The following is a 13,308-nucleotide window of genomic DNA, read 5'->3' on the forward strand; positions in this document are numbered from 1 at the left end:
TGAGGTATTGCGAGTGTTTGATAGGGTCGTTGGCTGGTGTGAGGTATCGGGAGTGTTTGGTGAGGTTTCGGGTTGCTGTGAAGTATTAGGCGTGTTTGGTGGAGGCGTGGGCTGTTGTGAGATATTGGGAGTACTTGGTATGGTTATGGCTGATATTTGGAATGTTGGTGGGGGTGTCACGGGCAGGTGTAAAGTATTGAGATTGTTTGGCGAGGTCTTATGAGGTATTAGGAATGTTTAGTGTGGGTATGGGCTTGTGCGAGGCATTGGGAGTGTGTTTTAGGATCTCGAGCTGTTGTGAGGTATTGGGAAAGTGGGCAGCATTTGACCCAATGATTTGTTTTATTGGCAATCTAGATCGTTATAAAGAGCATATAATTTACAAAATGCTGACTTTAAACGAGACTGTTGGAACCCCTGCACAATCAGCTTGTTTGTCAGTAGCCTACTTCATTTTTAAAAAACTGATCATACGCAGAACAAGCTCTTACGTATCGAATCAGTTGTTGAGTTGTTAGTTTGCCGTTAATATCTACTTTCAATAAAATGTCAAAGTATGAAGCAGAAGTGGACGACTTTGTAGTTTCCTTTATTTCGAGTTCATTAGGATATATCGAATCAACATATGAAGGAAAATCATTATTGTTTATGGATAATATATATACATCGTCGATATATGTAAATGTCGAATTGAAGACCATAGCAAGATATCTTTTCTTCTCACGTAGAAGTTTCAGGTCAGCTAACAAAGGAACACAATTTGTGCCCATGGAGATTCCAACAAACTGTTGGAAGACCTGATTACCAAAGACCACAAAGATATTGTGAATGAGGAACTATTTTTTATTCTAACTTCAGAGTACTTGTGCGTGGAATCAGAGTGGCGTTAAACAATTTTTTGGACGACTGATCACTTGATGGGAATATTTGCGTTGTCAGTTGTTTTTGAAGAAGAAGCTGTTTATTACGTCAAAAAGTCTAGTCTTTAAATTATTGTGAGGAATTTTCGTATAAAGTGTTGAAAAGTCAAAGTTTGCGATTTCAAGTTTAATAAATGTTTTTTTTTTTAGAATCCACATTTGATTAACACCACTTCTGGCATATCTAGTCGCACAGTAAGTTTGAATTTTCTTCTTCGCAGCTGTTAATATTTTCCTGAGGAACAAAGATAGGGGCTTGGTAGAACATTTACTGGATCCAGTAATGAATCTTTGTAAGGGTTTTTACGAAGTTTAGGAATCCAGTATACATGTAGGTACGGTAACTCATATGCATCCGACCCATTGACTGGGATATGAAATGTATCTAAAACTGAAGCATAGGTTTGAAGAATATCTTCTTTTGAAAGGGCGGTTGGAGTATAAGTACGATTACCAAAAGTGGAATTAATGCCAAGTTCGTTTACAGTTTTAATAATGAACCTTACAAAGACAATGTTATTACAAGCCTTGACAGCTGAAACCAAAACATATTCCTCATGTAACCTTAGTAATCTAATTATTTTATAGTGTAGAAACTATAGGAGATCTTGCTAGACCTTGAGGGTGACATGAAATTTAGAGATACAATGATAACCAATATTATGATGATATGCCAAGGTTATCCCGAAAATCGGTTTGTATGGCAGTAACATATATATAAAGAAGATTCTTGTTTCTTCTGGGATTTAAGCTCAAATTCTGGACTGTGTTAAACATGAAATCAATCGTTCTCGTTTTGCTAGTGTGTTTGTTTGGTAAGTTGACATAAACTATTTGAAATTTTCTCTTCAAAGTATTTTAGGATTCAGGTGAAAGGTTTATCTGGCATATTTTTCGCGCTAAACTAGATAGTTCGAAGACTGATGTAGGACACAGATTACATTAACTATTACAAAATAGCAGAGAAACCTACAATGAAAGTATGGATAAGAGTTTGACAAGTCAACATCATACCAGAAATTCAGAAGATTGGTTATGAATAATTGGTTGGTTTTTTTTTCATATGCAAATGTATATCTTATTCATTTGAAAAATATATTTGTATCAGACGACACTGAGCATATATGTTTTCTATGTAAATTTACTCCGATCTCTAAATATCAGAGGTTTTACATACATGTACCAGTTGTTATCAGGGTCATTTTAGGAAGTGTTCTGTGCCTTTACATGATAGTGTAAAAGACAAATTCTTAATCATAGAACCGAAGGCCCATTAATTGGGAAGGCAAACCCAAAAAACATTTACATCATAAATGATAGGAGTGATTATATGATACAAATTTGCCATTCTATTTTGTTGATATTCGGCCAGATAAGGTTCAGTACAAATTTGAAAACGATACAAATCGAAATTCCCGCCATCTATAAAGGCTACCATGATGTGGAACTCCTTTGTATTTAAGACCACAACAATCAATAATTTTGAAGTCACACCGTCTATCCCGCTTTTGATGAGATTCTAAGTTCATCCAAAATGTGCATGTGGTAGATTTTTACGAATAAATAGGTAGATGCCTTCCTGTCAAGCTGTTAATTACACTAATGCGAAGGGGAGATGTGATAAAAGAGTTTTCTTTTGAAATCCTGACCCAACCAAGTCATCTGAAAAAATAATACTTGCGAAAGAACGAGCTTCGTGACTTGTCATGTTTACAGTGCTGCTGATGAAATTAACCGGAACCGATAGTGTGACGTCATAAATCAAACTTCAATGGCCGCTCTCTTAGCGGCTGGTAATTCAAAATATATGATAATAATTAAATCGATATTGATTTAATCGATAAGCAAAAATTGTTATTGTTAAAGGTTGTCATTTACGATATCAGTAAGTAATACTTTATTCATAAAAGCAAAAATGTGGTTATGGTTGTCTTTCCCTTTAATGTCTCGGATATCTAATGGTTAAGTTTAAGTCACTTTCATCAGCTATAAATCGTAGTTATACATGTATTAACAGGACTTGTTGTCAGTCAAACCTGTACAACGGACGCTGATTGCGCAGGTGCAAACTGTCACCCAGACCAATCGTCTCACTGCCATGGAGGAACCTGTCATTGCCACCATGACAACGAATGTCACCACGCAAGTGATTGTACATGCGCTGACAACGAAACTCCCTCCTGCGACCATCATCATTGCCATTGCAACCCTGTGTAACTTGAATATGTTGGCCTCAATATAAGCTCATTACTTATCTATCTTCCAATTCTATTTTCGAAATCAGATGTGATTATTCAGCAAAAAGTCTGGGGGGGGGGGGGGGGGGGGTATGGTTAAGGTGCAACAATTTGTTGTACAGATAAAAAAAGATCTAGACAAAATATATATTTATTCTGTACTTTGAGAAACTGGATCAGAGGCTGGGGATAATATGAAACATTGGTCTCAAAGTTTGTAATATAATATAAAATACAAGTGTTTTGAAATTACACGGAAATAAAGTCATAATACGAAAGTCAAAGAAAGAAAAGCTGATGGTAATGATAATTATCAATCTTATAACTTCTATAAATTTTAGCCCGTTCTTTACACACTTCCTTTGTTAGGAGATTAATCACTGTTCGTTATCTTCGCCTTTTTTTACTACGAGTTACACTGTTTACCTGATGAAGATAAAGGGATAGGGATTATGGCGGGTGTGACCCGTCAATAGGGGATGCTGATCCCACCTCTGGTATGTCAAGAGGTCTGTTCTAGTCCTACACTTAAGATCATTGTTGGTTACCTTCACCTTTGCAGATACATATGTACACCATGTGTTCAGAATAAAAGTATTGGTCACAGGGGCTAAGTCCTTTTTGGGCCCGATCTTTATGATACTTTAAATATAGAAAGGGGTCTAACTGACCCAGATAAAAAAACTACCCATTTGCTTCAAATGCCTAAAACATCTAAAACTAGGTACGGTATGCGTAATTTACCGTTTTCCTTGCATATATTAATATTCTAACTACTTGCATGTCAAATTTCAAGTCACAGGTTCTTAAAATAACAGAGATATACGTCATCGTTCTCTCGATTTCACGTGTTTATTCTTAAAAGGACATTTATCGGTCCATGTCACCGGGTGGTTTATCGCCTATGACAGCAGCGAAATTCAGACAAGTGTGGAAGATTTCGGACCTGTCAATTAAAATTTCACATCAAATGTACACCACTTACTTTCTCAAGTAAGTACATAATAGTAAACAGTGGACCGAAAAGAATATATACAATGAGAGTACATCTGGTATAAGGCAGGCACGTAGAATCGGGTAGGGGGTAGGGGCAGCTATCTTTTTTAACATTGCTCACTCTCTGTTATTTTGAAATACAAGAAAGAATATTATATAGACTGCCCCTAGTTTTGAAAAGAAGTAGCGAATGAGAAGAATGTAAACTAAACAGATGAATTGAACTCATGTAGCGAAGGATGAGCGCTGTGCCCCCCCTCCCCCGTTTTCAGAAACCTGGGGGGAAATTTAGGTAGGATTAGCTAATGAAGAACCTGAAATCCCCCTTCCCCCAACGATCGATTTAGAATTGATGATCAGGCAAACCTTTTTATTTCAATGTTTGTCAAGAATTTCAGACAAGTCAACTTCCACCTTCTCAGGATGGCCTAAACACGATGTCACGTGCCTGTGAAGAGTATTTGATATTTCTGGGTCAGAATATTCCGATACCATGCAGCAAAAATCAATCACAAAACAATCTTTTTACATGGTACATAAAAACATACCAATAAAAATTACTGACAAATTAATGAAAGTTCAAAAACAGTGCCCGATGCTTGTTTACCGTCGGGCTGAATTCATAGACGCTGTCACAAATCGACCGTTAAGTCCAATCCAATCCCCGGATGTAAAAGTCCAATGTAATTCTTACCACAAAATTTACAGTTTATTTATCCTAAAACAAATTTCTTGAGAATTCTTCTTTTGGAATCTACAGTGTTAAAGCAGACAGGTATTACATTGACCGTCTTTGTCTAGGTCACAGTTGTCAATCAAGTATACAGTGCATTACACAACATGCCGAAATTTTGACCTATCCATGACATTCGATGCTATAATAGTGAAACCCTTTATCATATCAATGCCAGTCGTGACGCAGGACCGCCTTATGCCCGTGACATTCACATCTAATGGCGACCGCTTAGAAAAGGAACAGTCAGTATCTACGCATACTGTCTGACATCGGGGATCAAGAATCAAACCCAAGGCCAGGAATTTCTGGTTGCGAAGAGAATGTCCTGAGCATTAGGCTATTGCACCGTGTATTTACATTGGTATAGGCACGCAGAATCGGGGGCGGGGGGGGGGGTGTTCTACCAATCCCCAACCCCGAATTAAGGAAATGTAGTTTGGCGAGAATTTTTAAGGCAGTTCAAGTAGAAGACCCCCTGTAAGACACAATCCTTTATATGACATGCGACTGTAGTATTGTAATGATTCCGGATATTTGAGGTACGACCATGCAGAGTTCTCAATTAGTCACTTTACATCACGTGATCTCATTTGTATATAAATACCGAGACTCCGCAGTCGTCAGTGTCATTCAGATAGAAGACCCAGCCTAGTTGAGAGGACGAGAGTATGGGTACTAATAAAGTATTCATGGTGAACAATTCCTCGCCTGTTCTTACAGTTAGAGAGTGAATTTGGAAGGCTATCAGAAGTCTGGCCTGCCACGAATAGGTTGACCTCCAGTAAAGAGGCCAGCCATAATTCGTTTTTGGTGTCGTCCGCATTGGCTGAACAGACCGTCGTCCAGGCCGCTATGCTCATTGTCCGTCCTGAATAAGGCATCCTACAGTGAGTGTAGTGGTTGAAGGGCTACCACATATACTGTCCGTCCTGAATAAGGCGTCCTACAGTATATGGGGTAATCCGAGGGCGACTGGGCTTTAGATCTACATTTTGTTAGTTAGCACTACCAGTTTATCGTTGCTTGCCTCTGATTGATATAGTGATTCTCTGTTTGATTATAATTTACCTAGATAAGGTTAGGACATATTTGTATATTTTGACAGTCCACTAAAACCATACCAATTAGTTTAAATTAATTATTGTTGAATACCCCAAACCCTGGAATTGACCAGGTACGATCCCAGAAGTTAACGTTAATACGTTACAGTATAATGGAACCATTCATACGGTCCATAAATATTTTTGCGCTAATGTTTCTTGTATGGAAGCGTAAATGAAATTGTGAAGATAACGATCAGTGATTAATCTCATACCTCCTAATAAGGATTACAAAACTAGGAGTTGGACAAACACGGACCCCTGGACATACCAGAATGGGGTCAGGTGCCTAGGGTGAGCAAGCATCCCCTGTCGACCGGTCACACCCGCCATGAGCCCTATATCTCGATCAGGTAAACGGAGTAATCTGTAGTCAAAATCAGTGTGTAAAGAACGGCCTAACATTTGTATGAGACACGCCAGACAGCATTTGGCCCAATGAGAAGTTGTATTGGTCAACCAGACCGTTATAACGAGCATAGAATTTGCGAAATGCTTACTTTAAACGATAATGTTGAAATTCCTGTACATTATAACATCAACTTGTTTGTCAGTAGCCTGTCTTGATTTAAAAACTCATCATACGCAGAACAAGATCGTGCGTATCGAATCAGTCTAGAGATATAGAGACGATATGTAGATGATAATGGGATACGTAAAATTGCAAAGTTGACGATGGAGAAGCTGAAGTCATCCGGTTTGTCATAGAGTTGAATTTCTAGTTTGCCGTTACGAAGCAGATGTGGAAGATTGTGGTGTCTTTTATTTCGTGGTCACTGGGATATATCGAATCGGCATATGAATGAAAATAAATATTGTTCATAAATAAAAGTCATCGATATATCTAAGTGTGCAGTTGATGGCCACAGTAAGCTGTTTGTTTCTTTTCATATAGAAGCTTTTGAATAAATTCTGCCTCGCAAGAGTATAAAAGCAGGCCAGCTGATAACGGATCACAAGTTGTGGTCATGGGAATTCCAACAGTGTTGGACGACCTGATCACTAAAGACTGCGAAGGTATTGTTAATGAGAAACTTGAAATCTGCAACACACCAACATCGCAAGGTTCTGAAAGACCTGTGTATAATTGATAATTTCATTTTCTCACAATTTCTTATATTCCATTACGGTAACCCATCAACATTCTGGTGGCTGGATTTACATTTTCTTGTCCTTGATATATTTACAAATTATAATGACAAGAATTTCTTTATGAACGCTCTATAGTTGTAAACAATGCGCTTATGAATACAGAACTACTCGATAAATTACATGAAAGTACATTGAACTTTCAAAAGGCTGTAATTTCCGAGAGAAATGAAAGTAGAATATGATATACATTTTCAACTTTGTAAATACACGAGGGTATGAACTGCAACGCTTCACGAGTGAAATAAATTCCAAATCCAACAACAAAAAATATCTACATGTATATACAGTCCACTCCACTTATGTTGAAGTTAGTTATATTGAACTATCTGTTACATTGAAATTAAAACAAATCCCCCAGTAGCAATATTTGTGTAGTTCAGCATTGGTTGTATTGAACTTTGGATATAATGAACAATTCAGGTAGGTCCCCTGAATTTCATTATATCCGGAGTAGACTGTACACGTATCTTGTTTATCTTTCTGTCTGTCAAGTATTTAAGTTTTCTTGTAGTTTTATAAGTAAGTATTGATTCTTAAACTGAAAAATACAACAAAACCATGTTCAATTTCTTATTCTCTTTGTTTAAAACTGCAACAATGAATAAGATTCGACGGTTTAAAACGCCATTTTTGAAATTCATCTGGGTAAATCACATTATTGAAATTATTACATAAAACATGCACATGTCAAAAAATCAATGGGAAAATATGAAGGAAATATGATAGAGGATGAGCTAACAAATAGTTGTTCCTAATCTAGCAGGGCCCATTCACAATGGGACTATTTCAATATAAGGTTTCAATGAATGCAAACAATAGACATTGCTTTTAATAGATAGATAAATAACAATGAATAATCGAGGAATCTAGCAGGGCCCATTTACAATGGGATTATTTCAATATAAGATTTCAATGAATGCAAACAATAGACATTGCTTTTAATAGATAGATAAATAACAATGAATAATCGAGGAATCTAGCAGGGCCCATTTACAATGGGATTATTTTAATATAAAGTTTCAATGAATGCAAACAATATACATTGCTTTTAATAGATAGATAAATAACAATGAATAATCGAGGATTAAGGAAATAGGAAGATGAACGCATTTGTTATAATTCTTTGTTATTCCAAAGCAAAATAACTTCAATTTCTAATAAAGATTTTGGGAGGTCAAAAGTCATGACTTAATGTAAAGGTGCAATAAGAATCTATCGATGACTTATCAAGATAGTATATTATATTTGCAATATCAGATCTATACCAAGTCGGCGTCCTTTCGAATGACCTCTCATTTTACTTCGTTTCACCCGATCATCTCAAATACACAGTTAAATACGACGAACACCTTCTTTCACAGTAAATTTAAACAAAAAATCATGGTCACGACATGCATAAATTCACCATTTCATGGTAAAACTTTACATCTAGGTCACCACGTCTTCGTCATGGTGTACAACGGCTGTTTAGTGTCATATTTTTTAAAATCACTGTCTCAATCACATACATAATAAACAACGTTAACCATCTTTATGTAGCTATGAAGTGGGGCGGTAGGTGATAAAATCCATTGAAAAGGCCTTCGGATTTTACAGAATTTGATCACATGACTATCATACTTCATATCATAACGAATATGTGTTTCTATATTCCAGGATAAGGTCAGAATGAAGTGAGATGATAGCATCATTGCACCACATCTATTATACGGGATTCCCTGATGGTCAGCAGGTTTATGCATGTGCAGACAGGTGGAGCTGGATAGTTAGAAAAAGGTACGTTATAACTTTCGAATGAAAGTGCATGGTAGTGACTTATGATCATAGGCTTTCAAAATCATACAGATTAAAGACCATTAGAATGTAACCTGATGTTGGTACATTTCAAAGATTATTATAATAATATGATAATAACTTAATCAGGATGATACGACAACATATGCTATTTCTTTTATGATAATGAAATGCCATGTCAAAAATAAAGAAAACAGAATGAAAAGGAATTGGAAAAACAGGCACAGAGAAAGCCTACTATCTCCATTGATCATTTATCTTCTTTTTTCATTCCACAAACATTCATGAAGTCATTAAGAAGATCGATATATATATATATATATATATATATATATATATATATATAAGGTGAAGATAACAATGATCAATCTCATAACCCCTATAAGCAATACAAAATAGAGAGCCATCCATAGTCAAAATAGTGTGCTAAAACGGCATAACAATCGGTATGAAACACGTCAGACAGCATTTGACCCTATGATAGGTTGCAATGGCACATTAGATTGTTATAACGACCATACAATTCGCGAAATGCTGACTTTAAACGAGACAGTTGAAACTCCTGCATCATCAACTTGTTTGTCAGTAGCCTGCTTTGATTTAAAAACTGATGATACGCAGAACAAGTTATTGTGTATCGAATCAGTTGAGAGATATAAATATCATATACAGGTGATAATGGAATATTGCTACATAAATATGGGAAGTTGAGAATGGAGAAGCTGAAATCATCTCGCTTATCATAACGTTGAGTTGTAGTTTGTTGTTGATATCGATTTTCAATAAAATATCTAAGTATGAAGCACGAGTGGATGTCTCTGTGGTGTCTTTTATTTCCAGTTGACAGGGATGAAAAGTGAAGATAACTAACAGTGATTGATCTCACAACTCCTATAATCAATACAAAATAGAGGCTTGGGCAAACACGGACCCTTGGATATATAGGTGGGACCAGGTGCCTAAGAGGAATAAGCAATCCCTGTCGATCGGTCACATTCGCCATGAGCCCTATATCTTGATCAGGTAAACGGAGTTATACGTGGTCAAATATCAAATCAAATCGACATATGATTGAAAATCATTTTCTTTAAAAGGATCATACAAGATACACACTGCATTTGAAATATACTAGGCAAATAAGGAAACAATACAACGTAATATTCAGTTAAAATTATTGTGGACTTAGATGATATATATTTTGTTTACTAATGTACTCTTTAATAATCATCAGATGATTAGGGGAATGCTAAAAGGTGGCATAACATTTATACACGTCATTCCAACGTTCGTTAATTTTCGTAAACATACTGAGTACTTTAACTCATTACGGATTTTCGATTTCACGACGGTCTGTTAATTGTGTCCACAAGGCGTGATTTAATTCATCGTCGCTCTCTGTTTACCTACCGTGGGACACAACGCCAGTATTTTTGCTGGGAGGTGTGCGTCGGCTTCTATATGCAATTGGTCGTTTTACCATTCCTTATTGCCATATTCAACCACTTATTTCCAGTCCTCGGGAGCATAGAATAGCATGCTTTCCAGGCGAAGATTTTTATTACGTTTATGTTGGACAAGTTGCAAAACTTTCAGCGAGATGCTTTATCTGCATTGTTGAAGCGGAGGGTGTATTTGTGTCTATAAAGACAGGTGAGGAAAAATCATGTGTTACCAAGCGTTTACTACTGCGCACGATCTATGTACAGGTCTACATGTTCAGCACTCATAGTCTCGCCACTTTTATCCATCATACGTGATCAAACTTATTGAAGTTTATTGTTTAATAAATGTTTTTTTTTTAGAATCCACATTTGATTAACACCACTTCTGGCATATCTAGTCGCACAGTAAGTTTGAATTTTCTTCTTCGCAGCTGTTAATATTTTCCTGAGGAACAAAGATAGGGGCTTGGTAGAACATTTACTGGATCCAGTAATGAATCTTTGTAAGGGTTTTTACGAAGTTTAGGAATCCAGTATACATGTAGGTACGGTAACTCATATGCATCCGACCCATTGACTGGGATATGAAATGTATCTAAAACTGAAGCATAGGTTTGAAGAATATCTTCTTTTGAAAGGGCGGTTGGAGTATAAGTACGATTACCAAAAGTGGAATTAATGCCAAGTTCGTTTACAGTTTTAATAATGAACCTTACAAAGACAATGTTATTACAAGCCTTGACAGCTGAAACCAAAACATATTCCTCATGTAACCTTAGTAATCTAATTATTTTATAGTGTAGAAACTATAGGAGATCTTGCTAGACCTTGAGGGTGACATGAAATTTAGAGATACAATGATAACCAATATTATGATGATATGCCAAGGTTATCCCGAAAATCGGTTTGTATGGCAGTAACATATATATAAAGAAGATTCTTGTTTCTTCTGGGATTTAAGCTCAAATTCTGGACTGTGTTAAACATGAAATCAATCGTTCTCGTTTTGCTAGTGTGTTTGTTTGGTAAGTTGACATAAACTATTTGAAATTTTCTCTTCAAAGTATTTTAGGATTCAGGTGAAAGGTTTATCTGGCATATTTTTCGCGCTAAACTAGATAGTTCGAAGACTGATGTAGGACACAGATTACATTAACTATTACAAAATAGCAGTGAAACCTACAATGAAAGTATGGATAAGAGTTTGACAAGTCAACATCATACCAGAAATTCAGAAGATTGGTTATGAATAATTGGTTGGTTTTTTTTTCATATGCAAATGTATATCTTATTCATTTGAAAAATATATTTGTATCAGACGACACTGAGCATATATGTTTTCTATGTAAATTTACTCCGATCTCTAAATATCAGAGGTTTTACATACATGTACCAGTTGTTATCAGGGTCATTTTAGGAAGTGTTCTGTGCCTTTACATGATAGTGTAAAAGACAAATTCTTAATCATAGAACCGAAGGCCCATTAATTGGGAAGGCAAACCCAAAAAACATTTACATCATAAATGATAGGAGTGATTATATGATACAAATTTGCCATTCTATTTTGTTGATATTCGGCCAGATAAGGTTCAGTACAAATTTGAAAACGATACAAATCGAAATTCCCGCCATCTATAAAGGCTACCATGATGTGGAACTCCTTTGTATTTAAGACCACAACAATCAATAATTTTGAAGTCACACCGTCTATCCCGCTTTTGATGAGATTCTAAGTTCATCCAAAATGTGCATGTGGTAGATTTTTACGAATAAATAGGTAGATGCCTTCCTGTCAAGCTGTTAATTACACTAATGCGAAGGGGAGATGTGATAAAAGAGTTTTCTTTTGAAATCCTGACCCAACCAAGTCATCTGAAAAAATAATACTTGCGAAAGAACGAGCTTCGTGACTTGTCATGTTTACAGTGCTGCTGATGAAATTAACCGGAACCGATAGTGTGACGTCATAAATCAAACTTCAATGGCCGCTCTCTTAGCGGCTGGTAATTCAAAATATATGATAATAATTAAATCGATATTGATTTAATCGATAAGCAAAAATTGTTATTGTTAAAGGTTGTCATTTACGATATCAGTAAGTAATACTTTATTCATAAAAGCAAAAATGTGGTTATGGTTGTCTTTCCCTTTAATGTCTCGGATATCTAATGGTTAAGTTTAAGTCACTTTCATCAGCTATAAATCGTAGTTATACATGTATTAACAGGACTTGTTGTCAGTCAAACCTGTACAACGGACGCTGATTGCGCAGGTGCAAACTGTCACCCAGACCAATCGTCTCACTGCCATGGAGGAACCTGTCATTGCCACCATGACAACGAATGTCACCACGCAAGTGATTGTACATGCGCTGACAACGAAACTCCCTCCTGCGACCATCATCATTGCCATTGCAACCCTGTGTAACTTTAATATGTTGGCCTCAATATAAGCTCATTACTTATCTATCTTCCAATTCTATTTTCGAAATCAGATGTGATTATTCAGCAAAAAGTCTGGGGGGGGGGGGGTATGGTTAAGGTGCAACAATTTGTTGTACAGATAAAAAAAGATCTAGACAAAATATATATTTATTCTGTACTTTGAGAAACTGGATCAGAGGCTGGGGATAATATGAAACATTGGTCTCAAAGTTTGTAATATAATATAAAATACAAGTGTTTTGAAATTACACGGAAATAAAGTCATAATACGAAAGTCAAAGAAAGAAAAGCTGATGGTAATGATAATTATCAATCTTATAACTTCTATAAATTTTAGCCCGTTCTTTACACACTTCCTTTGTTAGGAGATTAATCACTGTTCGTTATCTTCGCCTTTTTTTACTACGAGTTACACTGTTTACCTGATGAAGATAAAGGGATAGGGATTATGGCGGGTGTGACCCGTCAATAGGGGATGCTGATCCCA

General features: G+C 36.2%; 2 long non-coding RNA genes across 2 annotated transcripts; both read left to right on the forward strand.

The window, feature by feature from the left end:
- The first annotated feature begins 1,592 nt into the window (after nucleotides 1-1,592).
- LOC130047093 (uncharacterized) lies at nucleotides 1,593-3,174 on the forward strand. The gene is made up of 2 exons (XR_008796140.1): nucleotides 1,593-1,735; nucleotides 2,938-3,174. It is a non-coding gene; the product is annotated as an uncharacterized LOC130047093 (long non-coding RNA).
- An 8,097-nt stretch (nucleotides 3,175-11,271) lies between these two features.
- Nucleotides 11,272-12,837, forward strand: LOC125664808 (uncharacterized). The gene is made up of 2 exons (XR_008796142.1): nucleotides 11,272-11,402; nucleotides 12,605-12,837. It is a non-coding gene; the product is annotated as an uncharacterized LOC125664808 (long non-coding RNA).
- Nucleotides 12,838-13,308: the final 471 nt, after the last annotated feature.

Source organism: Ostrea edulis, chromosome 1, assembly GCF_947568905.1.
Source record: "Ostrea edulis chromosome 1, xbOstEdul1.1, whole genome shotgun sequence".
Taxonomy (NCBI): domain Eukaryota; kingdom Metazoa; phylum Mollusca; class Bivalvia; order Ostreida; family Ostreidae; genus Ostrea; species Ostrea edulis.